At 49.3% G+C, this 27,773-nt stretch overlaps 36 non-coding genes across 36 annotated transcripts; all 36 read right to left on the bottom strand.

Moving 5' to 3' along the window:
* Nucleotides 1-295: 295 nt before the first annotated feature.
* Nucleotides 296-369, bottom strand: Trnan-guu (transfer RNA asparagine (anticodon GUU)). Its single transcript has one exon. It is a non-coding gene; the product is annotated as a tRNA-Asn (tRNA).
* A 333-nt stretch (nucleotides 370-702) lies between these two features.
* Trnat-cgu (transfer RNA threonine (anticodon CGU)) lies at nucleotides 703-774 on the bottom strand. Its single transcript has one exon. It is a non-coding gene; the product is annotated as a tRNA-Thr (tRNA).
* A 689-nt stretch (nucleotides 775-1,463) lies between these two features.
* Nucleotides 1,464-1,537, bottom strand: Trnan-guu (transfer RNA asparagine (anticodon GUU)). Its single transcript has one exon. It is a non-coding gene; the product is annotated as a tRNA-Asn (tRNA).
* A 7,138-nt stretch (nucleotides 1,538-8,675) lies between these two features.
* Nucleotides 8,676-8,749, bottom strand: Trnan-guu (transfer RNA asparagine (anticodon GUU)). The gene has a single exon. It is a non-coding gene; the product is annotated as a tRNA-Asn (tRNA).
* Nucleotides 8,750-9,082: 333 nt separating this feature from the next.
* Trnat-cgu (transfer RNA threonine (anticodon CGU)) lies at nucleotides 9,083-9,154 on the bottom strand. The gene has a single exon. It is a non-coding gene; the product is annotated as a tRNA-Thr (tRNA).
* A 689-nt stretch (nucleotides 9,155-9,843) lies between these two features.
* On the bottom strand, nucleotides 9,844-9,917 carry Trnan-guu (transfer RNA asparagine (anticodon GUU)). Its single transcript has one exon. It is a non-coding gene; the product is annotated as a tRNA-Asn (tRNA).
* Nucleotides 9,918-10,250: 333 nt separating this feature from the next.
* Nucleotides 10,251-10,322, bottom strand: Trnat-cgu (transfer RNA threonine (anticodon CGU)). The gene has a single exon. It is a non-coding gene; the product is annotated as a tRNA-Thr (tRNA).
* A 689-nt stretch (nucleotides 10,323-11,011) lies between these two features.
* On the bottom strand, nucleotides 11,012-11,085 carry Trnan-guu (transfer RNA asparagine (anticodon GUU)). Its single transcript has one exon. It is a non-coding gene; the product is annotated as a tRNA-Asn (tRNA).
* Nucleotides 11,086-11,418: 333 nt separating this feature from the next.
* On the bottom strand, nucleotides 11,419-11,490 carry Trnat-cgu (transfer RNA threonine (anticodon CGU)). The gene has a single exon. It is a non-coding gene; the product is annotated as a tRNA-Thr (tRNA).
* A 689-nt stretch (nucleotides 11,491-12,179) lies between these two features.
* Trnan-guu (transfer RNA asparagine (anticodon GUU)) lies at nucleotides 12,180-12,253 on the bottom strand. Its single transcript has one exon. It is a non-coding gene; the product is annotated as a tRNA-Asn (tRNA).
* Nucleotides 12,254-12,586: 333 nt separating this feature from the next.
* Nucleotides 12,587-12,658, bottom strand: Trnat-cgu (transfer RNA threonine (anticodon CGU)). The gene has a single exon. It is a non-coding gene; the product is annotated as a tRNA-Thr (tRNA).
* A 689-nt stretch (nucleotides 12,659-13,347) lies between these two features.
* Trnan-guu (transfer RNA asparagine (anticodon GUU)) lies at nucleotides 13,348-13,421 on the bottom strand. The gene has a single exon. It is a non-coding gene; the product is annotated as a tRNA-Asn (tRNA).
* Nucleotides 13,422-13,754: 333 nt separating this feature from the next.
* On the bottom strand, nucleotides 13,755-13,826 carry Trnat-cgu (transfer RNA threonine (anticodon CGU)). The gene has a single exon. It is a non-coding gene; the product is annotated as a tRNA-Thr (tRNA).
* Nucleotides 13,827-14,515: 689 nt separating this feature from the next.
* Nucleotides 14,516-14,589, bottom strand: Trnan-guu (transfer RNA asparagine (anticodon GUU)). Its single transcript has one exon. It is a non-coding gene; the product is annotated as a tRNA-Asn (tRNA).
* Nucleotides 14,590-14,922: 333 nt separating this feature from the next.
* Nucleotides 14,923-14,994, bottom strand: Trnat-cgu (transfer RNA threonine (anticodon CGU)). Its single transcript has one exon. It is a non-coding gene; the product is annotated as a tRNA-Thr (tRNA).
* A 689-nt stretch (nucleotides 14,995-15,683) lies between these two features.
* On the bottom strand, nucleotides 15,684-15,757 carry Trnan-guu (transfer RNA asparagine (anticodon GUU)). The gene has a single exon. It is a non-coding gene; the product is annotated as a tRNA-Asn (tRNA).
* A 333-nt stretch (nucleotides 15,758-16,090) lies between these two features.
* Trnat-cgu (transfer RNA threonine (anticodon CGU)) lies at nucleotides 16,091-16,162 on the bottom strand. Its single transcript has one exon. It is a non-coding gene; the product is annotated as a tRNA-Thr (tRNA).
* A 689-nt stretch (nucleotides 16,163-16,851) lies between these two features.
* Trnan-guu (transfer RNA asparagine (anticodon GUU)) lies at nucleotides 16,852-16,925 on the bottom strand. The gene has a single exon. It is a non-coding gene; the product is annotated as a tRNA-Asn (tRNA).
* Nucleotides 16,926-17,258: 333 nt separating this feature from the next.
* On the bottom strand, nucleotides 17,259-17,330 carry Trnat-cgu (transfer RNA threonine (anticodon CGU)). The gene has a single exon. It is a non-coding gene; the product is annotated as a tRNA-Thr (tRNA).
* Nucleotides 17,331-18,019: 689 nt separating this feature from the next.
* Trnan-guu (transfer RNA asparagine (anticodon GUU)) lies at nucleotides 18,020-18,093 on the bottom strand. The gene has a single exon. It is a non-coding gene; the product is annotated as a tRNA-Asn (tRNA).
* Nucleotides 18,094-18,426: 333 nt separating this feature from the next.
* On the bottom strand, nucleotides 18,427-18,498 carry Trnat-cgu (transfer RNA threonine (anticodon CGU)). The gene has a single exon. It is a non-coding gene; the product is annotated as a tRNA-Thr (tRNA).
* Nucleotides 18,499-19,187: 689 nt separating this feature from the next.
* On the bottom strand, nucleotides 19,188-19,261 carry Trnan-guu (transfer RNA asparagine (anticodon GUU)). Its single transcript has one exon. It is a non-coding gene; the product is annotated as a tRNA-Asn (tRNA).
* A 333-nt stretch (nucleotides 19,262-19,594) lies between these two features.
* On the bottom strand, nucleotides 19,595-19,666 carry Trnat-cgu (transfer RNA threonine (anticodon CGU)). The gene has a single exon. It is a non-coding gene; the product is annotated as a tRNA-Thr (tRNA).
* A 689-nt stretch (nucleotides 19,667-20,355) lies between these two features.
* Trnan-guu (transfer RNA asparagine (anticodon GUU)) lies at nucleotides 20,356-20,429 on the bottom strand. Its single transcript has one exon. It is a non-coding gene; the product is annotated as a tRNA-Asn (tRNA).
* A 333-nt stretch (nucleotides 20,430-20,762) lies between these two features.
* On the bottom strand, nucleotides 20,763-20,834 carry Trnat-cgu (transfer RNA threonine (anticodon CGU)). The gene has a single exon. It is a non-coding gene; the product is annotated as a tRNA-Thr (tRNA).
* Nucleotides 20,835-21,523: 689 nt separating this feature from the next.
* Nucleotides 21,524-21,597, bottom strand: Trnan-guu (transfer RNA asparagine (anticodon GUU)). Its single transcript has one exon. It is a non-coding gene; the product is annotated as a tRNA-Asn (tRNA).
* A 333-nt stretch (nucleotides 21,598-21,930) lies between these two features.
* On the bottom strand, nucleotides 21,931-22,002 carry Trnat-cgu (transfer RNA threonine (anticodon CGU)). The gene has a single exon. It is a non-coding gene; the product is annotated as a tRNA-Thr (tRNA).
* A 688-nt stretch (nucleotides 22,003-22,690) lies between these two features.
* Trnan-guu (transfer RNA asparagine (anticodon GUU)) lies at nucleotides 22,691-22,765 on the bottom strand. The gene has a single exon. It is a non-coding gene; the product is annotated as a tRNA-Asn (tRNA).
* A 332-nt stretch (nucleotides 22,766-23,097) lies between these two features.
* Nucleotides 23,098-23,169, bottom strand: Trnat-cgu (transfer RNA threonine (anticodon CGU)). The gene has a single exon. It is a non-coding gene; the product is annotated as a tRNA-Thr (tRNA).
* Nucleotides 23,170-23,860: 691 nt separating this feature from the next.
* Nucleotides 23,861-23,934, bottom strand: Trnan-guu (transfer RNA asparagine (anticodon GUU)). The gene has a single exon. It is a non-coding gene; the product is annotated as a tRNA-Asn (tRNA).
* A 333-nt stretch (nucleotides 23,935-24,267) lies between these two features.
* Trnat-cgu (transfer RNA threonine (anticodon CGU)) lies at nucleotides 24,268-24,339 on the bottom strand. The gene has a single exon. It is a non-coding gene; the product is annotated as a tRNA-Thr (tRNA).
* Nucleotides 24,340-25,030: 691 nt separating this feature from the next.
* On the bottom strand, nucleotides 25,031-25,104 carry Trnan-guu (transfer RNA asparagine (anticodon GUU)). The gene has a single exon. It is a non-coding gene; the product is annotated as a tRNA-Asn (tRNA).
* A 333-nt stretch (nucleotides 25,105-25,437) lies between these two features.
* On the bottom strand, nucleotides 25,438-25,509 carry Trnat-cgu (transfer RNA threonine (anticodon CGU)). The gene has a single exon. It is a non-coding gene; the product is annotated as a tRNA-Thr (tRNA).
* A 688-nt stretch (nucleotides 25,510-26,197) lies between these two features.
* On the bottom strand, nucleotides 26,198-26,271 carry Trnan-guu (transfer RNA asparagine (anticodon GUU)). The gene has a single exon. It is a non-coding gene; the product is annotated as a tRNA-Asn (tRNA).
* A 333-nt stretch (nucleotides 26,272-26,604) lies between these two features.
* Nucleotides 26,605-26,676, bottom strand: Trnat-cgu (transfer RNA threonine (anticodon CGU)). Its single transcript has one exon. It is a non-coding gene; the product is annotated as a tRNA-Thr (tRNA).
* Nucleotides 26,677-27,365: 689 nt separating this feature from the next.
* On the bottom strand, nucleotides 27,366-27,440 carry Trnan-guu (transfer RNA asparagine (anticodon GUU)). The gene has a single exon. It is a non-coding gene; the product is annotated as a tRNA-Asn (tRNA).
* Between the last annotated feature and the right edge of the window lie 333 nt (nucleotides 27,441-27,773).

Here is a 27,773-nt window from a genome sequence, read left to right on the forward strand (position 1 = left end):
TCGACATCGAGAGACAGGCCCTGTCATATGGCACTCGCGACGTATATGCTGAAATTGAATGTAAAGAATACGTCTTTTGTAGCGGGCGTCCCTCTACTGCAGTGTCACACATGACGAATAAAAAGGAAAACAGCAGAACGTCTGTGTAGGGCCATGTTTTTACCTACAGTGTCACTTGGCTGAATGTGTATAAGGCTCTGTGGCATCACTCAAACGCAGCCAAATTGTCACACTAGCTGTGTATCTCTAACAAAGTTGACGTATGTCCTCACCTCGGTGCCGGTTAAAACGATTTCGCCCCCGGGTGGGCTCGAACCACCAACCTTTCGGTTAACAGCCGAACGCGCTAGCCGATTGCGCCACGGAGGCCTTGACTTTGGCTCCCTTGTGCTCTGTATATCAACGCAATTCGTATACCTTCTGCAGGAATCTCGCAGAATGGTAGCATTTGCTTACGCCTCTTCACATGGATAACGTGCATGCACACTGTAGCGAGGCTCGTAAACGAATGACATCGCCAAGCATGACATTATACTACAAAATGCATACAAACCAATGTTCTGCCTATGCATTCAGAAAACCTCTGAGGCCAGTAGAATACTTGTCATAGGTTGTAGAACATCCCTTTCATTCAGTGTACTGCCATGTGTTAGATGCTGCTCGAGATAGCTCCGCTCCTTGCAGGAAGGTTTAAAAAATGAATGCCTTCTGTGAGGTTCGAACTCACGACCCCTGGTTTACGAGACCAGTGCTCTACCACTGAGCTAAGAAGGCGGCAGCTTAGCGTTTGTGAGCTATCCCCAAATTGTTACTTCATCATACTGAATCTTGCAGCCCTCGACCAGATATCGGATTTGGCACACAGCTGCTGCTGGGGGTGTCCACATTGCCGTTTTCCAAATCTCTTGAATGTTTCGCCCTTACGATCGACGACGAGCGTCGGCCCACCAAAAGTTAGCGGTCTGCACAATCCTGACCTAGTGCACAGCTTGTGGGATAGCGTGGCTCGACTGCGAAATGCGCCTTTCGGCTCCTCTCTCTGGCTACAGTGCGCTGTTGTCCACAGTGGCACTGGCGTTGCCCATGGGGCTTCATGTAAGGCGACTGCACGTCGCTCGGCCAACAGCGGCCTACTGCAGACCGACACTTAAGACACACCAAATACAAATCGACATCGAGAGACAGGCCCTGTCATATGGCACTCGCGACGTATATGCTGAAATTGAATGTAAAGAATACGTCTTTTGTAGCGGGCGTCCCTCTACTGCAGTGTCACACATGACGAATAAAAAGGAAAACAGCAGAACGTCTGTGTAGGGCCATGTTTTTACCTACAGTGTCACTTGGCTGAATGTGTATAAGGCTCTGTGGCATCACTCAAACGCAGCCAAATTGTCACACTAGCTATGTATCTCTAACAAAGTTGACGTATGTCCTCACCTCGGTGCCGGTTAAAACGATTTCGCCCCCGGGTGGGCTCGAACCACCAACCTTTCGGTTAACAGCCGAACGCGCTAGCCGATTGCGCCACGGAGGCCTTGACTTTGGCTCCCTTGTGCTCTGTATATCAACGCAATTCGTATACCTTCTGCAGGAATCTCGCAGAATGGTAGCATTTGCTTACGCCTCTTCACATGGATAACGTGCATGCACACTGTAGCGAGGCTCGTAAACGAATGACATCGCCAAGCATGACATTATACTACAAAATGCATACAAACCAATGTTCTGCCTATGCATTCAGAAAACCTCTGAGGCCAGTAGAATACTTGTCATAGGTTGTAGAACATCCCTTTCATTCAGTGTACTGCCATGTGTTAGATGCTGCTCGAGATAGCTCCGCTCCTTGCAGGAAGGTTTAAAAAATGAATGCCTTCTGTGAGGTTCGAACTCACGACCCCTGGTTTACGAGACCAGTGCTCTACCACTTTTTTTTTTTTTTTTTTTTTTTTTTTTTTTTTTTTTTTTTTTTTTCACTTATACTTTTGGGCCTCCCATCTCCCCATACAGCCCATCCATCCGCTCACCTTTTTTGCCTTCGTCGGCTAGCTTCGATGCTATACTCTTGTGATGCTATTTCACTGGATATTCTGAAATGTATAGTTGTTATATTTTGATTCCTTTGTGTTTGAAGTGATATTGAAAATTTTTTTTTTATTTCTTTTTTTTTTTTTATTGTTGATTTTGTTTTATTTTTGATGTTTTTTTTGTTGTTTTTTTTTTGTTTGTCCTTTTTGTTTTTATTTTTGTTTCTGTTAATATTGTTTATTTGATTTTACTGCATGCGGAGTTGCAGGGTGCCGACGTCATTCAAAGCTCGTCTTCTCGAAAGTTTGTTATGCCTTTGGCTTCCCCAAGCGATGGCTTGGACTAGTCTGATATATTCCATTTTTGCTGTGTGGTTTCCCAAGTCGCCTTCTCTTAGCTCCGAACGACTCAGGCGCCAAAAACTGCGCTCTGCATACGAATGTGGAAAAGAGAAATGATGAAATCCATGTTGCCGCGGAATGATTTGAAGAAGAAGGAAAGAAAAACATAAAGAAATAAATCCTGTTTCATCTTCCCTCGTCGACGTCAAATAAATAAAGAAGCAAGTAATGTTCGCAGTTGAGTGAAACGGATACATCTTCCATGTAAGTTTGCAAACTTAAAACATAAACGAAAAACCCAGTGGACACCACGTCCAAACGAATGGTCAGCTGCACCATCCATGTTGGGAGAATGTAAATCAAATTCCTGCTGAATTAACGGAGACGAAGGGCTAGGTTAAACAAGACATTTAAAACACCAAGCATGAACATTCCCAATCAGTGACTACTGCAGACACCATGAGTGTCGACTTTGTTCCTTTTCTTCTTTTTCGTTATTTCATTGTTGTCGTTGGACATATTTGTTTTTTTTTATTTGTAATTTATTTATTGAGATTTTCATTTATATTTGAGAAGGTGGATATATACGTGGCCGTGGAAGAAACCTTACTGAATTCGTTTACAGGGTCGTGATTTGGAGCGCTAAGATATAATTTGCAAACTTTTGCCTATGTTTGACATCCTGCATTAGCAGTTGTGCCTGTGTGGCGAGGTATAATCTGTAGTCCAGGTATGAACGCCCCTCCTGGGCGCCAAGCAAGTAACATAGGGTGTGTCCAGCCAACCACGTCCAGGTGTTTGCCTTGGTTGTGGGGTAGTACGCGTCGTCGGGTTGGAGCACGGACGTAAGAGAGATGTGCCGTCGTGCCGTGCGGCAGATCAAAGCCATGGTCATTCTACACCATTCCCAAATAAGACTGTTCGCACCACAAACACATCTGTGTTGCAAAGTGTCGACAAGGCCGCACTCCCTACATTTGTCAGTAGCTGACAAATGTATTTTATGAAGTTTTTCGGCTGTGGGTAGAGTTTCATTAACAACTTTATACCACAGTGATCGAATACCGGTATCTAGCACTTTGTTATGTATAGTCTTCCAGATTAGAGCCCAGTCTTTAGAGGGATACTTCAGTTCCATGCGGTTGACCCTGCCTGTGTCGTTCAGTAGCCGGTAGAGGTTGGCAGTGGTAAGGTCACGTAGCGGGACTCTCGATTTCATTTGGAGATAACTACTTTCCAAAAGAAACATCCTAATGTGGTTTGCTTTGAAATGCGTTTCCCGAAGGTTGATGGGGATGTGCATAGTCTGAGGCTGAAATGTGCGTATGGCCATACTCAGCGCGCTGTCAGGATATTCGTGGCAGAGCTGCAGTGTACGCCGGATCAAGAGTGCCTTACATTTGGTTTGAACATCCGTCAGGCCGAGGCCGCCTTTGTCTGGTGGGAGAGTGATGACATTGATGCCCACCTTGAAGATGTCACCCCTCCAGATGTACCAACCTACTGCCGACATAATTTTCCTCGCAACACTGTCGACCACAGGAAGAATTTGCCCGACATACCAAATTTTCGAGAGAATCATGGTATTAACGAAATGAACTCTCTGCAATAAGTCCTGTTCTCTGCCTTTATGATACTGTAAGCAGCCCCGAGACATAGCCAAAAGATGTTTCCAATTGTCTACCGTTGTTCGTAGGGGGCAACTGCTCATCTTGATACCAAGAAGTTTGAGAGTCGCACATCTTCTGTACGGCAAAGGGGCGTCTGTGCGAAATCCACTGCCTATAGGCAGGAGGCAAGTCTTTCCATAGTTTAGCTGAGAACCGGAGGCTCGCTCGTAATCGGTGATACTATTCCTAACGGCCGTGAGGTCTTGTTCCGAACGCACAATGACACCCACATCGTCGGCGTACGCAATGCATTTGAGGGTGCTGGAATACAGGTTTAAACCTGGAAGGTTACAATTCAGCATCCTTACAAGTGGCTCAATTGCGATCACGAAGAGACACATGGACATGGGACAGCCCTGTCTGATTGACCGCTGAATCGGAATCCGCCGGGTGAATTGACCATTGACGATGATCTGAGAAGTGGCCGAGGTGTACATGTTGCTGACCATTGCAGTAAAGCCGTCACCAAATCCTAAGTGGTTCATGGTGTGGAAGAGGTAGCGATGCAGGATCCGATCAAAGGCCTGACATTGATCTAAAGCCAAGATTGCTGCTTCCGGGCGTGTGATTGCAGTAAACGAAACGAGCTCCCTGTAATCGGCAAGACATTTAAAGATCGTGCGGCCCGGGACCGCTGCTGCCTGGCTGTGATGTATAATTTTTGCAAGGACATGTTTAAGTCTGCCTGCTATGACGCGGGCCACAATCTTGTAGTCAGAGTTCAACATGGAGATAGGGCGGAATTTGGCAATATCCTGATGGGGGTATTCTTTTGGGACCAAAACGATCAGGCTGTCATTGAAACCATCTGGTAACTGTTGGCCGGCGCGCAGTTCATTGCAGATGCAAACAAAACAATGTTCGAGGAGGTCCCAGAACTGCTTATAAAATTCAATCGGCAGACCATCAATGCCGGGCGATTTGTTGGCCTGAGCCCTGCCCAGTGCCTCCCGAATCTCCACCGCGGTGACATCACTGACCAACAATTGCCTGTCGTCCTCATCGAGCGTTGTCGGAAGATACGCATGCATCGCCGCGATTGCCGCATCATCGGCTGGTTGTGCTCTGTATAGTCGCTCGTAGTAGTCCGTTAGAGACTCCTTAATTTCAGCCTGGGTCGTCACAAAGGTACCGTCTTCAGTTCGTAAGCGGGTAATCAATTTTTGTCGTGCGCGGCGTTTCTCTGTCCCTAGGTGGAAGGCGGATGGTTGTTCGTCAGAAGTGCCGGCGCTATCTCGCGAACGGATTTTAACGCCTTCCATTTGCCTGCGTTTGAGGAGCGTCAACTTTGATTTGATCCGTTTAATCTGAAGAAATTGTTCCTGCGTGACATGTGCTTCAGAATACAAGTCACGGAGACAGCGAAAATAAAATTCAAACGTCTCTTTCTGCATCCGGCCCCTGTCAGAACTGTACGCCTTTAAACAACGAATAAGCCTAGGTTTTGCACAACGGCACCACCACTGCGTTACCGATGGGAATGTTGGTCGTCGACGTAAACAAATTTCCCAGGCTTCTTGTAGACGGTCTCGTAACTCCTGTTCCCTGAGAATACTGACGTTAAGTTTCCATCCTGTCCGCCCACGGAAAGTTTGCTGGCGCGCCATACGAATGATACAATGGTAAGCTAAATGGTCGGAAAAATACAGGGGCCACGTTTCCGAGGAAGATACCCGCTCACGCAGGGTTTTCCCCACGTAGATCCTGTCGAGGCGGCTGGCCATTTGTGCAGTATGGTACGTGAAGCACCGTTGTTCCCCGTGTGTTATTTCCCACGTATCCTCCAGCTCTAATTGACGTACTGTTTCGCCGAGAGCGGCACATCCATTAAAGTTCGGCCATTGGTCCTTTGGCTTCAAAACACAATTAAAATCGCCTCCGATAACCACGTCCTCCCGGCTGCGGCGCAAAAGATATAATAAGTCAGTGGCAAAGAACTGAGCTCGTCTCGTTCTATTCTGATTCCCGGAAGGGGCATATACATTGACAAATCTAATGCCGTTGATAAGGCACGCTATACCCCTGCCATTTTCGAGTCGTTCAACGTCGGAGACGGCCACGCCCACTTTGGTTAATAGAGCGGTACCTGAAGAACTGTCTGGGGTGGTGTTTTTGAGTAATTGGTAGCCAGGAATGTCAGGCTGAAATTTATCATCGACCTCCTGCAACAGCACAATATCAGCATCGCAGCTGTATAAATAATCACGAAAGCTAGAGAGCTTCTGTACAGAAGTAATTCTATTAACGTTAATTGTAGCTAACTTATAATCCTGGTAGGACTGCATGAACTGTTAAATGTTGGCAGAAAGAGAAAAAAGCAAAGTAGATATGCAGAAGCACAGAAAATTATAACCTTTAGTATGTATCAGATAGGTAATCATCGTCCCCCGTCGGGTGTTTTGAGACAGGTCGTGTCGTACTTAAAGTCGCCGACCGGTAATGCGGGTAAATTTCCTGGAGATGGCCCTACCACAGACAGGCTCTGGTCCATTATTACATCGTCAGTGTCATCTGCCCAATTGACCACATGAACAGCGGCCACCTCGCCAATTGAGCCCTGATCATTTTGAGATTGATGTTCGGGGGTATCCCTGAGGTCCTCACGAGGGTTCTGTTCCTCGTTCGCAGCGACCTGGCCGTCACCATCGGGGTGGGGCACGGAGACGTCCGAGACCTGTGGGGTCTCATGCAGTGGCTGTTCAGTGGGGTGGTCAAGAGAGACGTCAGGCAAGGAACGGGCAATTTGCGCCCCTTTTTCGCGCAAAGGTGGTGCGGTGTGGGCGGCATCTTTGTGGGCGATCCTCCTTTTCTTGTGTTTCTTGGGAGAAGTTTCGACTCTTTGAAGTTCTGCAGCCGACGAGGAAGAAGTGGAGTCCTGTGCAGGAGGAAGTGCATTCTGAACTGAAATGGGATCCATATTGCTGTTAACGTGGCGACCAGTGTGAGCTTCCTGGGAGTGAGCAACCTCTTGGTGGCTGTCTAAAGACGGAACCGCCGGGATGCTACTGGCCACCGGTACTTCTGTAGTAGGAACAGCGATGCCGTCCAGACTGGAAGTGTCCATGGGCGTATCTAGATCAGTGGCCGAAGCCCTGGGATCTGTGACCACGTCAGGTTGCACCGCCGCGGCCGTGGTCGAGCGGACTGCCGCTACATATGTGAGAGGCAGTGTCGACATCCTGTTAGTTTCCGTCCTTTCGCCAGGTGGTAATTGCGTCACTCGTCGCTGCATACACTGAGCGCGAACGTGATCAGTGGCACCACAACCTGCACAAGTTCTAGGTTGACCGTCGTACATAACGATCGCCCTGTATCCACAAATAGTGAGATATGACGGGATGTGTCTCTTCAACTCTATCTTGACCTGACGAACGCCGTTCAAAACAGGGACTTTGAAAGACAACCACTTTTCGGCAACATTGCTAATGACCTTACCATAGCTGTCCAAAGCAGCGTTGATGTGTTCCGCGGGTACTTCAAACGGTAGTTCGAATATTCGAACGGTGCGGACACCAAACCCTGCATGAGACACGAGAACCTCTCCAACATTCCCATCACAATGCTTAAACTTCAAACGACCACTACAAGAGTCAATGATTTGGTCACAGATTTCGGCAGATTTAAACTTTATATAGGCAGTGCTGCTAACTATCGATAAATGGACTCCAAGAATGTCATCAAAGGATCGTTTCAAAGCTTCCTCAATCCACGATTCTAATTCAAAGGATTTTGGTCTTGCATAGTTTGAATCAAAAACAAACTTCAAAGTATCCCGTCGTGTTAGGTGACTCATGTTGGAATCCTACACATAGTCCAAACAATAACACGTTACTGTGTACAGCAAAGGCGGCACTCACCACAACAGCCAGCAGCAGCGGCGACGTAAGCACCACACGTCCGCTCACCACGGCCGCCGAGGGCCGACTGTACCACTGAGCTAAGAAGGCGGCAGCTTAGCGTTTGTGAGCTATCCCCAAATTGTTACTTCATCATACTGAATCTTGCAGCCCTCGACCAGATATCGGATTTGGCACACAGCTGCTGCTGGGGGTGTCCACATTGCCGTTTTCCAAATCTCTTGAATGTTTCGCCCTTACGATCGACGACGAGCGTCGGCCCACCAAAAGTTAGCGGTCTGCACAATCCTGACCTAGTGCACAGCTTGTGGGATAGCGTGGCTCGACTGCGAAATGCGCCTTTCGGCTCCTCTCTCTGGCTACAGTGCGCTGTTGTCCACAGTGGCACTGGCGTTGCCCATGGGGCTTCATGTAAGGCGACTGCACGTCGCTCGGCCAACAGCGGCCTACTGCAGACCGACACTTAAGACACACCAAATACAAATCGACATCGAGAGACAGGCCCTGTCATATGGCACTCGCGACGTATATGCTGAAATTGAATGTAAAGAATACGTCTTTTGTAGCGGGCGTCCCTCTACTGCAGTGTCACACATGACGAATAAAAAGGAAAACAGCAGAACGTCTGTGTAGGGCCATGTTTTTACCTACAGTGTCACTTGGCTGAATGTGTATAAGGCTCTGTGGCATCACTCAAACGCAGCCAAATTGTCACACTAGCTGTGTATCTCTAACAAAGTTGACGTATGTCCTCACCTCGGTGCCGGTTAAAACGATTTCGCCCCCGGGTGGGCTCGAACCACCAACCTTTCGGTTAACAGCCGAACGCGCTAGCCGATTGCGCCACGGAGGCCTTGACTTTGGCTCCCTTGTGCTCTGTATATCAACGCAATTCGTATACCTTCTGCAGGAATCTCGCAGAATGGTAGCATTTGCTTACGCCTCTTCACATGGATAACGTGCATGCACACTGTAGCGAGGCTCGTAAACGAATGACATCGCCAAGCATGACATTATACTACAAAATGCATACAAACCAATGTTCTGCCTATGCATTCAGAAAACCTCTGAGGCCAGTAGAATACTTGTCATAGGTTGTAGAACATCCCTTTCATTCAGTGTACTGCCATGTGTTAGATGCTGCTCGAGATAGCTCCGCTCCTTGCAGGAAGGTTTAAAAAATGAATGACTTCTGTGAGGTTCGAACTCACGACCCCTGGTTTACGAGACCAGTGCTCTACCACTGAGCTAAGAAGGCGGCAGCTTAGCGTTTGTGAGCTATCCCCAAATTGTTACTTCATCATACTGAATCTTGCAGCCCTCGACCAGATATCGGATTTGGCACACAGCTGCTGCTGGGGGTGTCCACATTGCCGTTTTCCAAATCTCTTGAATGTTTCGCCCTTACGATCGACGACGAGCGTCGGCCCACCAAAAGTTAGCGGTCTGCACAATCCTGACCTAGTGCACAGCTTGTGGGATAGCGTGGCTCGACTGCGAAATGCGCCTTTCGGCTCCTCTCTCTGGCTACAGTGCGCTGTTGTCCACAGTGGCACTGGCGTTGCCCATGGGGCTTCATGTAAGGCGACTGCACGTCGCTCGGCCAACAGCGGCCTACTGCAGACCGACACTTAAGACACACCAAATACAAATCGACATCGAGAGACAGGCCCTGTCATATGGCACTCGCGACGTATATGCTGAAATTGAATGTAAAGAATACGTCTTTTGTAGCGGGCGTCCCTCTACTGCAGTGTCACACATGACGAATAAAAAGGAAAACAGCAGAACGTCTGTGTAGGGCCATGTTTTTACCTACAGTGTCACTTGGCTGAATGTGTATAAGGCTCTGTGGCATCACTCAAACGCAGCCAAATTGTCACACTAGCTGTGTATCTCTAACAAAGTTGACGTATGTCCTCACCTCGGTGCCGGTTAAAACGATTTCGCCCCCGGGTGGGCTCGAACCACCAACCTTTCGGTTAACAGCCGAACGCGCTAGCCGATTGCGCCACGGAGGCCTTGACTTTGGCTCCCTTGTGCTCTGTATATCAACGCAATTCGTATACCTTCTGCAGGAATCTCGCAGAATGGTAGCATTTGCTTACGCCTCTTCACATGGATAACGTGCATGCACACTGTAGCGAGGCTCGTAAACGAATGACATCGCCAAGCATGACATTATACTACAAAATGCATACAAACCAATGTTCTGCCTATGCATTCAGAAAACCTCTGAGGCCAGTAGAATACTTGTCATAGGTTGTAGAACATCCCTTTCATTCAGTGTACTGCCATGTGTTAGATGCTGCTCGAGATAGCTCCGCTCCTTGCAGGAAGGTTTAAAAAATGAATGCCTTCTGTGAGGTTCGAACTCACGACCCCTGGTTTACGAGACCAGTGCTCTACCACTGAGCTAAGAAGGCGGCAGCTTAGCGTTTGTGAGCTATCCCCAAATTGTTACTTCATCATACTGAATCTTGCAGCCCTCGACCAGATATCGGATTTGGCACACAGCTGCTGCTGGGGGTGTCCACATTGCCGTTTTCCAAATCTCTTGAATGTTTCGCCCTTACGATCGACGACGAGCGTCGGCCCACCAAAAGTTAGCGGTCTGCACAATCCTGACCTAGTGCACAGCTTGTGGGATAGCGTGGCTCGACTGCGAAATGCGCCTTTCGGCTCCTCTCTCTGGCTACAGTGCGCTGTTGTCCACAGTGGCACTGGCGTTGCCCATGGGGCTTCATGTAAGGCGACTGCACGTCGCTCGGCCAACAGCGGCCTACTGCAGACCGACACTTAAGACACACCAAATACAAATCGACATCGAGAGACAGGCCCTGTCATATGGCACTCGCGACGTATATGCTGAAATTGAATGTAAAGAATACGTCTTTTGTAGCGGGCGTCCCTCTACTGCAGTGTCACACATGACGAATAAAAAGGAAAACAGCAGAACGTCTGTGTAGGGCCATGTTTTTACCTACAGTGTCACTTGGCTGAATGTGTATAAGGCTCTGTGGCATCACTCAAACGCAGCCAAATTGTCACACTAGCTGTGTATCTCTAACAAAGTTGACGTATGTCCTCACCTCGGTGCCGGTTAAAACGATTTCGCCCCCGGGTGGGCTCGAACCACCAACCTTTCGGTTAACAGCCGAACGCGCTAGCCGATTGCGCCACGGAGGCCTTGACTTTGGCTCCCTTGTGCTCTGTATATCAACGCAATTCGTATACCTTCTGCAGGAATCTCGCAGAATGGTAGCATTTGCTTACGCCTCTTCACATGGATAACGTGCATGCACACTGTAGCGAGGCTCGTAAACGAATGACATCGCCAAGCATGACATTATACTACAAAATGCATACAAACCAATGTTCTGCCTATGCATTCAGAAAACCTCTGAGGCCAGTAGAATACTTGTCATAGGTTGTAGAACATCCCTTTCATTCAGTGTACTGCCATGTGTTAGATGCTGCTCGAGATAGCTCCGCTCCTTGCAGGAAGGTTTAAAAAATGAATGCCTTCTGTGAGGTTCGAACTCACGACCCCTGGTTTACGAGACCAGTGCTCTACCACTGAGCTAAGAAGGCGGCAGCTTAGCGTTTGTGAGCTATCCCCAAATTGTTACTTCATCATACTGAATCTTGCAGCCCTCGACCAGATATCGGATTTGGCACACAGCTGCTGCTGGGGGTGTCCACATTGCCGTTTTCCAAATCTCTTGAATGTTTCGCCCTTACGATCGACGACGAGCGTCGGCCCACCAAAAGTTAGCGGTCTGCACAATCCTGACCTAGTGCACAGCTTGTGGGATAGCGTGGCTCGACTGCGAAATGCGCCTTTCGGCTCCTCTCTCTGGCTACAGTGCGCTGTTGTCCACAGTGGCACTGGCGTTGCCCATGGGGCTTCATGTAAGGCGACTGCACGTCGCTCGGCCAACAGCGGCCTACTGCAGACCGACACTTAAGACACACCAAATACAAATCGACATCGAGAGACAGGCCCTGTCATATGGCACTCGCGACGTATATGCTGAAATTGAATGTAAAGAATACGTCTTTTGTAGCGGGCGTCCCTCTACTGCAGTGTCACACATGACGAATAAAAAGGAAAACAGCAGAACGTCTGTGTAGGGCCATGTTTTTACCTACAGTGTCACTTGGCTGAATGTGTATAAGGCTCTGTGGCATCACTCAAACGCAGCCAAATTGTCACACTAGCTGTGTATCTCTAACAAAGTTGACGTATGTCCTCACCTCGGTGCCGGTTAAAACGATTTCGCCCCCGGGTGGGCTCGAACCACCAACCTTTCGGTTAACAGCCGAACGCGCTAGCCGATTGCGCCACGGAGGCCTTGACTTTGGCTCCCTTGTGCTCTGTATATCAACGCAATTCGTATACCTTCTGCAGGAATCTCGCAGAATGGTAGCATTTGCTTACGCCTCTTCACATGGATAACGTGCATGCACACTGTAGCGAGGCTCGTAAACGAATGACATCGCCAAGCATGACATTATACTACAAAATGCATACAAACCAATGTTCTGCCTATGCATTCAGAAAACCTCTGAGGCCAGTAGAATACTTGTCATAGGTTGTAGAACATCCCTTTCATTCAGTGTACTGCCATGTGTTAGATGCTGCTCGAGATAGCTCCGCTCCTTGCAGGAAGGTTTAAAAAATGAATGCCTTCTGTGAGGTTCGAACTCACGACCCCTGGTTTACGAGACCAGTGCTCTACCACTGAGCTAAGAAGGCGGCAGCTTAGCGTTTGTGAGCTATCCCCAAATTGTTACTTCATCATACTGAATCTTGCAGCCCTCGACCAGATATCGGATTTGGCACACAGCTGCTGCTGGGGGTGTCCACATTGCCGTTTTCCAAATCTCTTGAATGTTTCGCCCTTACGATCGACGACGAGCGTCGGCCCACCAAAAGTTAGCGGTCTGCACAATCCTGACCTAGTGCACAGCTTGTGGGATAGCGTGGCTCGACTGCGAAATGCGCCTTTCGGCTCCTCTCTCTGGCTACAGTGCGCTGTTGTCCACAGTGGCACTGGCGTTGCCCATGGGGCTTCATGTAAGGCGACTGCACGTCGCTCGGCCAACAGCGGCCTACTGCAGACCGACACTTAAGACACACCAAATACAAATCGACATCGAGAGACAGGCCCTGTCATATGGCACTCGCGACGTATATGCTGAAATTGAATGTAAAGAATACGTCTTTTGTAGCGGGCGTCCCTCTACTGCAGTGTCACACATGACGAATAAAAAGGAAAACAGCAGAACGTCTGTGTAGGGCCATGTTTTTACCTACAGTGTCACTTGGCTGAATGTGTATAAGGCTCTGTGGCATCACTCAAACGCAGCCAAATTGTCACACTAGCTGTGTATCTCTAACAAAGTTGACGTATGTCCTCACCTCGGTGCCGGTTAAAACGATTTCGCCCCCGGGTGGGCTCGAACCACCAACCTTTCGGTTAACAGCCGAACGCGCTAGCCGATTGCGCCACGGAGGCCTTGACTTTGGCTCCCTTGTGCTCTGTATATCAACGCAATTCGTATACCTTCTGCAGGAATCTCGCAGAATGGTAGCATTTGCTTACGCCTCTTCACATGGATAACGTGCATGCACACTGTAGCGAGGCTCGTAAACGAATGACATCGCCAAGCATGACATTATACTACAAAATGCATACAAACCAATGTTCTGCCTATGCATTCAGAAAACCTCTGAGGCCAGTAGAATACTTGTCATAGGTTGTAGAACATCCCTTTCATTCAGTGTACTGCCATGTGTTAGATGCTGCTCGAGATAGCTCCGCTCCTTGCAGGAAGGTTTAAAAAATGAATGCCTTCTGTGAGGTTCGAACTCACGACCCCTGGTTTACGAGACCAGTGCTCTACCACTGAGCTAAGAAGGCGGCAGCTTAGCGTTTGTGAGCTATCCCCAAATTGTTACTTCATCATACTGAATCTTGCAGCCCTCGACCAGATATCGGATTTGGCACACAGCTGCTGCTGGGGGTGTCCACATTGCCGTTTTCCAAATCTCTTGAATGTTTCGCCCTTACGATCGACGACGAGCGTCGGCCCACCAAAAGTTAGCGGTCTGCACAATCCTGACCTAGTGCACAGCTTGTGGGATAGCGTGGCTCGACTGCGAAATGCGCCTTTCGGCTCCTCTCTCTGGCTACAGTGCGCTGTTGTCCACAGTGGCACTGGCGTTGCCCATGGGGCTTCATGTAAGGCGACTGCACGTCGCTCGGCCAACAGCGGCCTACTGCAGACCGACACTTAAGACACACCAAATACAAATCGACATCGAGAGACAGGCCCTGTCATATGGCACTCGCGACGTATATGCTGAAATTGAATGTAAAGAATACGTCTTTTGTAGCGGGCGTCCCTCTACTGCAGTGTCACACATGACGAATAAAAAGGAAAACAGCAGAACGTCTGTGTAGGGCCATGTTTTTACCTACAGTGTCACTTGGCTGAATGTGTATAAGGCTCTGTGGCATCACTCAAACGCAGCCAAATTGTCACACTAGCTGTGTATCTCTAACAAAGTTGACGTATGTCCTCACCTCGGTGCCGGTTAAAACGATTTCGCCCCCGGGTGGGCTCGAACCACCAACCTTTCGGTTAACAGCCGAACGCGCTAGCCGATTGCGCCACGGAGGCCTTGACTTTGGCTCCCTTGTGCTCTGTATATCAACGCAATTCGTATACCTTCTGCAGGAATCTCGCAGAATGGTAGCATTTGCTTACGCCTCTTCACATGGATAACGTGCATGCACACTGTAGCGAGGCTCGTAAACGAATGACATCGCCAAGCATGACATTATACTACAAAATGCATACAAACCAATGTTCTGCCTATGCATTCAGAAAACCTCTGAGGCCAGTAGAATACTTGTCATAGGTTGTAGAACATCCCTTTCATTCAGTGTACTGCCATGTGTTAGATGCTGCTCGAGATAGCTCCGCTCCTTGCAGGAAGGTTTAAAAAATGAATGCCTTCTGTGAGGTTCGAACTCACGACCCCTGGTTTACGAGACCAGTGCTCTACCACTGAGCTAAGAAGGCGGCAGCTTAGCGTTTGTGAGCTATCCCCAAATTGTTACTTCATCATACTGAATCTTGCAGCCCTCGACCAGATATCGGATTTGGCACACAGCTGCTGCTGGGGGTGTCCACATTGCCGTTTTCCAAATCTCTTGAATGTTTCGCCCTTACGATCGACGACGAGCGTCGGCCCACCAAAAGTTAGCGGTCTGCACAATCCTGACCTAGTGCACAGCTTGTGGGATAGCGTGGCTCGACTGCGAAATGCGCCTTTCGGCTCCTCTCTCTGGCTACAGTGCGCTGTTGTCCACAGTGGCACTGGCGTTGCCCATGGGGCTTCATGTAAGGCGACTGCACGTCGCTCGGCCAACAGCGGCCTACTGCAGACCGACACTTAAGACACACCAAATACAAATCGACATCGAGAGACAGGCCCTGTCATATGGCACTCGCGACGTATATGCTGAAATTGAATGTAAAGAATACGTCTTTTGTAGCGGGCGTCCCTCTACTGCAGTGTCACACATGACGAATAAAAAGGAAAACAGCAGAACGTCTGTGTAGGGCCATGTTTTTACCTACAGTGTCACTTGGCTGAATGTGTATAAGGCTCTGTGGCATCACTCAAACGCAGCCAAATTGTCACACTAGCTGTGTATCTCTAACAAAGTTGACGTATGTCCTCACCTCGGTGCCGGTTAAAACGATTTCGCCCCCGGGTGGGCTCGAACCACCAACCTTTCGGTTAACAGCCGAACGCGCTAGCCGATTGCGCCACGGAGGCCTTGACTTTGGCTCCCTTGTGCTCTGTATATCAACGCAATTCGTATACCTTCTGCAGGAATCTCGCAGAATGGTAGCATTTGCTTACGCCTCTTCACATGGATAACGTGCATGCACACTGTAGCGAGGCTCGTAAACGAATGACATCGCCAAGCATGACATTATACTACAAAATGCATACAAACCAATGTTCTGCCTATGCATTCAGAAAACCTCTGAGGCCAGTAGAATACTTGTCATAGGTTGTAGAACATCCCTTTCATTCAGTGTACTGCCATGTGTTAGATGCTGCTCGAGATAGCTCCGCTCCTTGCAGGAAGGTTTAAAAAATGAATGCCTTCTGTGAGGTTCGAACTCACGACCCCTGGTTTACGAGACCAGTGCTCTACCACTGAGCTAAGAAGGCGGCAGCTTAGCGTTTGTGAGCTATCCCCAAATTGTTACTTCATCATACTGAATCTTGCAGCCCTCGACCAGATATCGGATTTGGCACACAGCTGCTGCTGGGGGTGTCCACATTGCCGTTTTCCAAATCTCTTGAATGTTTCGCCCTTACGATCGACGACGAGCGTCGGCCCACCAAAAGTTAGCGGTCTGCACAATCCTGACCTAGTGCACAGCTTGTGGGATAGCGTGGCTCGACTGCGAAATGCGCCTTTCGGCTCCTCTCTCTGGCTACAGTGCGCTGTTGTCCACAGTGGCACTGGCGTTGCCCATGGGGCTTCATGTAAGGCGACTGCACGTCGCTCGGCCAACAGCGGCCTACTGCAGACCGACACTTAAGACACACCAAATACAAATCGACATCGAGAGACAGGCCCTGTCATATGGCACTCGCGACGTATATGCTGAAATTGAATGTAAAGAATACGTCTTTTGTAGCGGGCGTCCCTCTACTGCAGTGTCACACATGACGAATAAAAAGGAAAACAGCAGAACGTCTGTGTAGGGCCATGTTTTTACCTACAGTGTCACTTGGCTGAATGTGTATAAGGCTCTGTGGCATCACTCAAACGCAGCCAAATTGTCACACTAGCTGTGTATCTCTAACAAAGTTGACGTATGTCCTCACCTCGGTGCCGGTTAAAACGATTTCGCCCCCGGGTGGGCTCGAACCACCAACCTTTCGGTTAACAGCCGAACGCGCTAGCCGATTGCGCCACGGAGGCCTTGACTTTGGCTCCCTTGTGCTCTGTATATCAACGCAATTCGTATACCTTCTGCAGGAATCTCGCAGAATGGTAGCATTTGCTTACGCCTCTTCACATGGATAACGTGCATGCACACTGTAGCGAGGCTCGTAAACGAATGACATCGCCAAGCATGACATTATACTACAAAATGCATACAAACCAATGTTCTGCCTATGCATTCAGAAAACCTCTGAGGCCAGTAGAATACTTGTCATAGGTTGTAGAACATCCCTTTCATTCAGTGTACTGCCATGTGTTAGATGCTGCTCGAGATAGCTCCGCTCCTTGCAGGAAGGTTTAAAAAATGAATGCCTTCTGTGAGGTTCGAACTCACGACCCCTGGTTTACGAGACCAGTGCTCTACCACTGAGCTAAGAAGGCGGCAGCTTAGCGTTTGTGAGCTATCCCCAAATTGTTACTTCATCATACTGAATCTTGCAGCCCTCGACCAGATATCGGATTTGGCACACAGCTGCTGCTGGGGGTGTCCACATTGCCGTTTTCCAAATCTCTTGAATGTTTCGCCCTTACGATCGACGACGAGCGTCGGCCCACCAAAAGTTAGCGGTCTGCACAATCCTGACCTAGTGCACAGCTTGTGGGATAGCGTGGCTCGACTGCGAAATGCGCCTTTCGGCTCCTCTCTCTGGCTACAGTGCGCTGTTGTCCACAGTGGCACTGGCGTTGCCCATGGGGCTTCATGTAAGGCGACTGCACGTCGCTCGGCCAACAGCGGCCTACTGCAGACCGACACTTAAGACACACCAAATACAAATCGACATCGAGAGACAGGCCCTGTCATATGGCACTCGCGACGTATATGCTGAAATTGAATGTAAAGAATACGTCTTTTGTAGCGGGCGTCCCTCTACTGCAGTGTCACACATGACGAATAAAAAGGAAAACAGCAGAACGTCTGTGTAGGGCCATGTTTTTACCTACAGTGTCACTTGGCTGAATGTGTATAAGGCTCTGTGGCATCACTCAAACGCAGCCAAATTGTCACACTAGCTGTGTATCTCTAACAAAGTTGACGTATGTCCTCACCTCGGTGCCGGTTAAAACGATTTCGCCCCCGGGTGGGCTCGAACCACCAACCTTTCGGTTAACAGCCGAACGCGCTAGCCGATTGCGCCACGGAGGCCTTGACTTTGGCTCCCTTGTGCTCTGTATATCAACGCAATTCGTATACCTTCTGCAGGAATCTCGCAGAATGGTAGCATTTGCTTACGCCTCTTCACATGGATAACGTGCATGCACACTGTAGCGAGGCTCGTAAACGAATGACATCGCCAAGCATGACATTATACTACAAAATGCATACAAACCAATGTTCTGCCTATGCATTCAGAAAACCTCTGAGGCCAGTAGAATACTTGTCATAGGTTGTAGAACATCCCTTTCATTCAGTGTACTGCCATGTGTTAGATGCTGCTCGAGATAGCTCCGCTCCTTGCAGGAAGGTTTAAAAAATGAATGCCTTCTGTGAGGTTCGAACTCACGACCCCTGGTTTACGAGACCAGTGCTCTACCACTGAGCTAAGAAGGCGGCAGCTTAGCGTTTGTGAGCTATCCCCAAATTGTTACTTCATCATACTGAATCTTGCAGCCCTCGACCAGATATCGGATTTGGCACACAGCTGCTGCTGGGGGTGTCCACATTGCCGTTTTCCAAATCTCTTGAATGTTTCGCCCTTACGATCGACGACGAGCGTCGGCCCACCAAAAGTTAGCGGTCTGCACAATCCTGACCTAGTGCACAGCTTGTGGGATAGCGTGGCTCGACTGCGAAATGCGCCTTTCGGCTCCTCTCTCTGGCTACAGTGCGCTGTTGTCCACAGTGGCACTGGCGTTGCCCATGGGGCTTCATGTAAGGCGACTGCACGTCGCTCGGCCAACAGCGGCCTACTGCAGACCGACACTTAAGACACACCAAATACAAATCGACATCGAGAGACAGGCCCTGTCATATGGCACTCGCGACGTATATGCTGAAATTGAATGTAAAGAATACGTCTTTTGTAGCGGGCGTCCCTCTACTGCAGTGTCACACATGACGAATAAAAAGGAAAACAGCAGAACGTCTGTGTAGGGCCATGTTTTTACCTACAGTGTCACTTGGCTGAATGTGTATAAGGCTCTGTGGCATCACTCAAACGCAGCCAAATTGTCACACTAGCTGTGTATCTCTAACAAAGTTGACGTATGTCCTCACCTCGGTGCCGGTTAAAACGATTTCGCCCCCGGGTGGGCTCGAACCACCAACCTTTCGGTTAACAGCCGAACGCGCTAGCCGATTGCGCCACGGAGGCCTTGACTTTGGCTCCCTTGTGCTCTGTATATCAACGCAATTCGTATACCTTCTGCAGGAATCTCGCAGAATGGTAGCATTTGCTTACGCCTCTTCACATGGATAACGTGCATGCACACTGTAGCGAGGCTCGTAAACGAATGACATCGCCAAGCATGACATTATACTACAAAATGCATACAAACCAATGTTCTGCCTATGCATTCAGAAAACCTCTGAGGCCAGTAGAATACTTGTCATAGGTTGTAGAACATCCCTTTCATTCAGTGTACTGCCATGTGTTAGATGCTGCTCGAGATAGCTCCGCTCCTTGCAGGAAGGTTTAAAAAATGAATGCCTTCTGTGAGGTTCGAACTCACGACCCCTGGTTTACGAGACCAGTGCTCTACCACTGAGCTAAGAAGGCGGCAGCTTAGCGTTTGTGAGCTATCCCCAAATTGTTACTTCATCATACTGAATCTTGCAGCCCTCGACCAGATATCGGATTTGGCACACAGCTGCTGCTGGGGGTGTCCACATTGCCGTTTTCCAAATCTCTTGAATGTTTCGCCCTTACGATCGACGACGAGCGTCGGCCCACCAAAAGTTAGCGGTCTGCACAATCCTGACCTAGTGCACAGCTTGTGGGATAGCGTGGCTCGACTGCGAAATGCGCCTTTCGGCTCCTCTCTCTGGCTACAGTGCGCTGTTGTCCACAGTGGCACTGGCGTTGCCCATGGGGCTTCATGTAAGGCGACTGCACGTCGCTCGGCCAACAGCGGCCTACTGCAGACCGACACTTAAGACACACCAAATACAAATCGACATCGAGAGACAGGCCCTGTCATATGGCACTCGCGACGTATATGCTGAAATTGAATGTAAAGAATACGTCTTTTGTAGCGGGCGTCCCTCTACTGCAGTGTCACACATGACGAATAAAAAGGAAAACAGCAGAACGTCTGTGTAGGGCCATGTTTTTACCTACAGTGTCACTTGGCTGAATGTGTATAAGGCTCTGTGGCATCACTCAAACGCAGCCAAATTGTCACACTAGCTGTGTATCTCTAACAAAGTTGACGTATGTCCTCACCTCGGTGCCGGTTAAAACGATTTCGCCCCCGGGTGGGCTCGAACCACCAACCTTTCGGTTAACAGCCGAACGCGCTAGCCGATTGCGCCACGGAGGCCTTGACTTTGGCTCCCTTGTGCTCTGTATATCAACGCAATTCGTATACCTTCTGCAGGAATCTCGCAGAATGGTAGCATTTGCTTACGCCTCTTCACATGGATAACGTGCATGCACACTGTAGCGAGGCTCGTAAACGAATGACATCGCCAAGCATGACATTATACTACAAAATGCATACAAACCAATGTTCTGCCTATGCATTCAGAAAACCTCTGAGGCCAGTAGAATACTTGTCATAGGTTGTAGAACATCCCTTTCATTCAGTGTACTGCCATGTGTTAGATGCTGCTCGAGATAGCTCCGCTCCTTGCAGGAAGGTTTAAAAAATGAATGCCTTCTGTGAGGTTCGAACTCACGACCCCTGGTTTACGAGACCAGTGCTCTACCACTGAGCTAAGAAGGCGGCAGCTTAGCGTTTGTGAGCTATCCCCAAATTGTTACTTCATCATACTGAATCTTGCAGCCCTCGACCAGATATCGGATTTGGCACACAGCTGCTGCTGGGGGTGTCCACATTGCCGTTTTCCAAATCTCTTGAATGTTTCGCCCTTACGATCGACGACGAGCGTCGGCCCACCAAAAGTTAGCGGTCTGCACAATCCTGACCTAGTGCACAGCTTGTGGGATAGCGTGGCTCGACTGCGAAATGCGCCTTTCGGCTCCTCTCTCTGGCTACAGTGCGCTGTTGTCCACAGTGGCACTGGCGTTGCCCATGGGGCTTCATGTAAGGCGACTGCACGTCGCTCGGCCAACAGCGGCCTACTGCAGACCGACACTTAAGACACACCAAATACAAATCGACATCGAGAGACAGGCCCTGTCATATGGCACTCGCGACGTATATGCTGAAATTGAATGTAAAGAATACGTCTTTTGTAGCGGGCGTCCCTCTACTGCAGTGTCACACATGACGAATAAAAAGGAAAACAGCAGAACGTCTGTGTAGGGCCATGTTTTTACCTACAGTGTCACTTGGCTGAATGTGTATAAGGCTCTGTGGCATCACTCAAACGCAGCCAAATTGTCACACTAGCTGTGTATCTCTAACAAAGTTGACGTATGTCCTCACCTCGGTGCCGGTTAAAACGATTTCGCCCCCGGGTGGGCTCGAACCACCAACCTTTCGGTTAACAGCCGAACGCGCTAGCCGATTGCGCCACGGAGGCCTTGACTTTGGCTCCCTTGTGCTCTGTATATCAACGCAATTCGTATACCTTCTGCAGGAATCTCGCAGAATGGTAGCATTTGCTTACGCCTCTTCACATGGATAACGTGCATGCACACTGTAGCGAGGCTCGTAAACGAATGACATCGCCAAGCATGACATTATACTACAAAATGCATACAAACCAATGTTCTGCCTATGCATTCAGAAAACCTCTGAGGCCAGTAGAATACTTGTCATAGGTTGTAGAACATCCCTTTCATTCAGTGTACTGCCATGTGTTAGATGCTGCTCGAGATAGCTCCGCTCCTTGCAGGAAGGTTTAAAAAATGAATGCCTTCTGTGAGGTTCGAACTCACGACCCCTGGTTTACGAGACCAGTGCTCTACCACTGAGCTAAGAAGGCGGCAGCTTAGCGTTTGTGAGCTATCCCCAAATTGTTACTTCATCATACTGAATCTTGCAGCCCTCGACCAGATATCGGATTTGGCACACAGCTGCTGCTGGGGGTGTCCACATTGCCGTTTTCCAAATCTCTTGAATGTTTCGCCCTTACGATCGACGACGAGCGTCGGCCCACCAAAAGTTAGCGGTCTGCACAATCCTGACCTAGTGCACAGCTTGTGGGATAGCGTGGCTCGACTGCGAAATGCGCCTTTCGGCTCCTCTCTCTGGCTACAGTGCGCTGTTGTCCACAGTGGCACTGGCGTTGCCCATGGGGCTTCATGTAAGGCGACTGCACGTCGCTCGGCCAACAGCGGCCTACTGCAGACCGACACTTAAGACACACCAAATACAAATCGACATCGAGAGACAGGCCCTGTCATATGGCACTCGCGACGTATATGCTGAAATTGAATGTAAAGAATACGTCTTTTGTAGCGGGCGTCCCTCTACTGCAGTGTCACACATGACGAATAAAAAGGAAAACAGCAGAACGTCTGTGTAGGGCCATGTTTTTACCTACAGTGTCACTTGGCTGAATGTGTATAAGGCTCTGTGGCATCACTCAAACGCAGCCAAATTGTCACACTAGCTGTGTATCTCTAACAAAGTTGACGTATGTCCTCACCTCGGTGCCGGTTAAAACGATTTCGCCCCGGGTGGGCTCGAACCACCAACCTTTCGGTTAACAGCCGAACGCGCTAGCCGATTGCGCCACGGAGGCCTTGACTTTGGCTCCCTTGTGCTCTGTATATCAACGCAATTCGTATACCTTCTGCAGGAATCTCGCAGAATGGTAGCATTTGCTTACGCCTCTTCACATGGATAACGTGCATGCACACTGTAGCGAGGCTCGTAAACGAATGACATCGCCAAGCATGACATTATACTACAAAATGCATACAAACCAATGTTCTGCCTATGCATTCAGAAAACCTCTGAGGCCAGTAGAATACTTGTCATAGGTTGTAGAACATCCCTTTCATTCAGTGTACTGCCATGTGTTAGATGCTGCTCGAGATAGCTCCGCTCCTTGCAGGAAGGTTTAAAAAATGAATGCCTTCTGTGAGGTTCGAACTCACGACCCCTGGTTTACGAGACCAGTGCTCTACCACTGAGCTAAGAAGGCGGCAGCTTAGCGTTTGTGAGCTATCCCCAAATTGTTACTTCATCATACTGAATCTTGCAGCCCTCGACCAGATATCGGATTTGGCACACAGCTGCTGCTGGGGGTGTCCACATTGCCGTTTTCCAAATCTCTTGAATGTTTCGCCCTTACGATCGACGACGAGCGTCGGCCCCACCAAAAGTTAGCGGTCTGCACAATCCTGACCTAGTGCACAGCTTGTGGGATAGCGTGGCTCGACTGCGAAATGCGCCTTTCGGCTCCTCTCTCTGGCTACAGTGCGCTGTTGTCCACAGTGGCACTGGCGTTGCCCATGGGGCTTCATGTAAGGCGACTGCACGTCGCTCGGCCAACAGCGGCCTACTGCAGACCGACACTTAAGACACACCAAATACAAATCGACATCGAGAGACAGGCCCTGTCATATGGCACTCGCGACGTATATGCTGAAATTGAATGTAAAGAATACGTCTTTTGTAGCGGGCGTCCCTCTACTGCAGTGTCACACATGACGAATAAAAAGGAAAACAGCAGAACGTCTGTGTAGGGCCATGTTTTTACCTACAGTGTCACTTGGCTGAATGTGTATAAGGCTCTGTGGCATCACTCAAACGCAGCCAAATTGTCACACTAGCTGTGTATCTCTAACAAAGTTGACGTATGTCCTCACCTCGGTGCCGGTTTAAAACGATTTCGCCCCCGGGTGGGCTCGAACCACCAACCTTTCGGTTAACAGCCGAACGCGCTAGCCGATTGCGCCACGGAGGCCTTGACTTTGGCTCCCTTGTGCTCTGTATATCAACGCAATTCGTATACCTTCTGCAGGAATCTCGCAGAATGGTAGCATTTGCTTACGCCTCTTCACATGGATAACGTGCATGCACACTGTAGCGAGGCTCGTAAACGAATGACATCGCCAAGCATGACATTATACTACAAAATGCATACAAACCAATGTTCTGCCTATGCATTCAGAAAACCTCTGAGGCCAGTAGAATACTTGTCATAGGTTGTAGAACATCCCTTTCATTCAGTGTACTGCCATGTGTTAGATGCTGCTCGAGATAGCTCCGCTCCTTGCAGGAAGGTTTAAAAAATGAATGCCTTCTGTGAGGTTCGAACTCACGACCCCTGGTTTACGAGACCAGTGCTCTACCACTGAGCTAAGAAGGCGGCAGCTTAGCGTTTGTGAGCTATCCCCAAATTGTTACTTCATCATACTGAATCTTGCAGCCCTCGACCAGATATCGGACTTGGCACACAGCTGCTGCTGGGGGTGTCCACATTGCCGTTTTCCAAATCTCTTGAATGTTTCGCCCTTACGATCGACGACGAGCGTCGGCCCACCAAAAGTTAGCGGTCTGCACAATCCTGACCTAGTGCACAGCTTGTGGGATAGCGTGGCTCGACTGCGAAATGCGCCTTTCGGCTCCTCTCTCTGGCTACAGTGCGCTGTTGTCCACAGTGGCACTGGCGTTGCCCATGGGGCTTCATGTAAGGCGACTGCACGTCGCTCGGCCAACAGCGGCCCTACTGCAGACCGACACTTAAGACACACCAAATACAAATCGACATCGAGAGACAGGCCCTGTCATATGGCACTCGCGACGTATATGCTGAAATTGAATGTAAAGAATACGTCTTTTGTAGCGGGCGTCCCTCTACTGCAGTGTCACACATGACGAATAAAAAGGAAAACAGCAGAACGTCTGTGTAGGGCCATGTTTTTACCTACAGTGTCACTTGGCTGAATGTGTATAAGGCTCTGTGGCATCACTCAAACGCAGCCAAATTGTCACACTAGCTGTGTATCTCTAACAAAGTTGACGTATGTCCTCACCTCGGTGCCGGTTTAAAACGATTTCGCCCCCGGGTGGGCTCGAACCACCAACCTTTCGGTTAACAGCCGAACGCGCTAGCCGATTGCGCCACGGAGGCCTTGACTTTGGCTCCCTTGTGCTCTGTATATCAACGCAATTCGTATACCTTCTGCAGGAATCTCGCAGAATGGTAGCATTTGCTTACGCCTCTTCACATGGATAACGTGCATGCACACTGTAGCGAGGCTCGTAAACGAATGACATCGCCAAGCATGACATTATACTACAAAATGCATACAAACCAATGTTCTGCCTATGCATTCAGAAAACCTCTGAGGCCAGTAGAATACTTGTCATAGGTTGTAGAACATCCCTTTCATTCAGTGTACTGCCATGTGTTAGATGCTGCTCGAGATAGCTCCGCTCCTTGCAGGAAGGTTTAAAAAATGAATGCCTTCTGTGAGGTTCGAACTCACGACCCCTGGTTTACGAGACCAGTGCTCTACCACTGAGCTAAGAAGGCGGCAGCTTAGCGTTTGTGAGCTATCCCAAATTGTTACTTCATCATACTGAATCTTGCAGCCCTCGACCAGATATCGGATTTGGCACACAGCTGCTGCTGGGGGTGTCCACATTGCCGTTTTCCAAATCTCTTGAATGTTTCGCCCTTACGATCGACGACGAGCGTCGGCCCACCAAAAGTTAGCGGTCTGCACAATCCTGACCTAGTGCACAGCTTGTGGGATAGCGTGGCTCGACTGCGAAATGCGCCTTTCGGCTCCTCTCTCTGGCTACAGTGCGCTGTTGTCCACAGTGGCACTGGCGTTGCCCATGGGGCTTCATGTAAGGCGACTGCACGTCGCTCGGCCAACAGCGGCCTACTGCAGACCGACACTTAAGACACACCAAATACAAATCGACATCGAGAGACAGGCCCTGTCATATGGCACTCGCGACGTATATGCTGAAATTGAATGTAAAGAATACGTCTTTTGTAGCGGGCGTCCCTCTACTGCAGTGTCACACATGACGAATAAAAAGGAAAACAGCAGAACGTCTGTGTAGGGCCATGTTTTTACCTACAGTGTCACTTGGCTGAATGTGTATAAGGCTCTGTGGCATCACTCAAACGCAGCCAAATTGTCACACTAGCTGTGTATCTCTAACAAAGTTGACGTATGTCCTCACCTCGGTGCCGGTTAAAACGATTTCGCCCCCGGGTGGGCTCGAACCACCAACCTTTCGGTTAACAGCCGAACGCGCTAGCCGATTGCGCCACGGAGGCCTTGACTTTGGCTCCCTTGTGCTCTGTATATCAACGCAATTCGTATACCTTCTGCAGGAATCTCGCAGAATGGTAGCATTTGCTTACGCCTCTTCACATGGATAACGTGCATGCACACTGTAGCGAGGCTCGTAAACGAATGACATCGCCAAGCATGACATTATACTACAAAATGCATACAAACCAATGTTCTGCCTATGCATTCAGAAAACCTCTGAGGCCAGTAGAATACTTGTCATAGGTTGTAGAACATCCCTTTCATTCAGTGTACTGCCATGTGTTAGATGCTGCTCGAGATAGCTCCGCTCCTTGCAGGAAGGTTTAAAAAATGAATGCCTTCTGTGAGGTTCGAACTCACGACCCCTGGTTTACGAGACCAGTGCTCTACCACTGAGCTAAGAAGGCGGCAGCTTAGCGTTTGTGAGCTATCCCCAAATTGTTACTTCATCATACTGAATCTTGCAGCCCTCGACCAGATATCGGACTTGGCACACAGCTGCTGCTGGGGGTGTCCACATTGCCGTTTTCCAAATCTCTTGAATGTTTCGCCCTTACGATCGACGACGAGCGTCGGCCCACCAAAAGTTAGCGGTCTGCACAATCCTGACCTAGTGCACAGCTTGTGGGATAGCGTGGCTCGACTGCGAAATGCGCCTTTCGGCTCCTCTCTCTGGCTACAGTGCGCTGTTGTCCACAGTGGCACTGGCGTTGCCCATGGGGCTTCATGTAAGGCGACTGCACGTCGCTCGGCCAACAGCGGCCTACTGCAGACCGACACTTAAGACACACCAAATACAAATCGACATCGAGAGACAGGCCCTGTCATATGGCACTCGCGACGTATATGCTGAAATTGAATGTAAAGAATACGTCTTTTGTAGCGGGCGTCCCTCTACTGCAGTGTCACACATGACGAATAAAAAGGAAAACAGCAGAACGTCTGTGTAGGGCCATGTTTTTACCTACAGTGTCACTTGGCTGAATGTGTATAAGGCTCTGTGGCATCACTCAAACGCAGCCAAATTGTCACACTAGCTGTGTATCTCTAACAAAGTTGACGTATGTCCTCACCTCGGTGCCGGTTAAAACGATTTCGCCCCCGGGGTGGGCTCGAACCACCAACCTTTCGGTTAACAGCCGAACGCGCTAGCCGATTGCGCCACGGAGGCCTTGACTTTGGCTCCCTTGTGCTCTGTATATCAACGCAATTCGTATACCTTCTGCAGGAATCTCGCAGAATGGTAGCATTTGCTTACGCCTCTTCACATGGATAACGTGCATGCACACTGTAGCGAGGCTCGTAAACGAATGACATCGCCAAGCATGACATTATACTACAAAATGCATACAAACCAATGTTCTGCCTATGCATTCAGAAAACCTCTGAGGCCAGTAGAATACTTGTCATAGGTTGTAGAACATCCCTTTCATTCAGTGTACTGCCATGTGTTAGATGCTGCTCGAGATAGCTCCGCTCCTTGCAGGAAGGTTTAAAAAATGAA

This window comes from Schistocerca serialis, chromosome 6 (assembly GCF_023864345.2).
Source record: "Schistocerca serialis cubense isolate TAMUIC-IGC-003099 chromosome 6, iqSchSeri2.2, whole genome shotgun sequence".
NCBI classification, from domain to species: Eukaryota; Metazoa; Arthropoda; class Insecta; order Orthoptera; family Acrididae; genus Schistocerca; species Schistocerca serialis.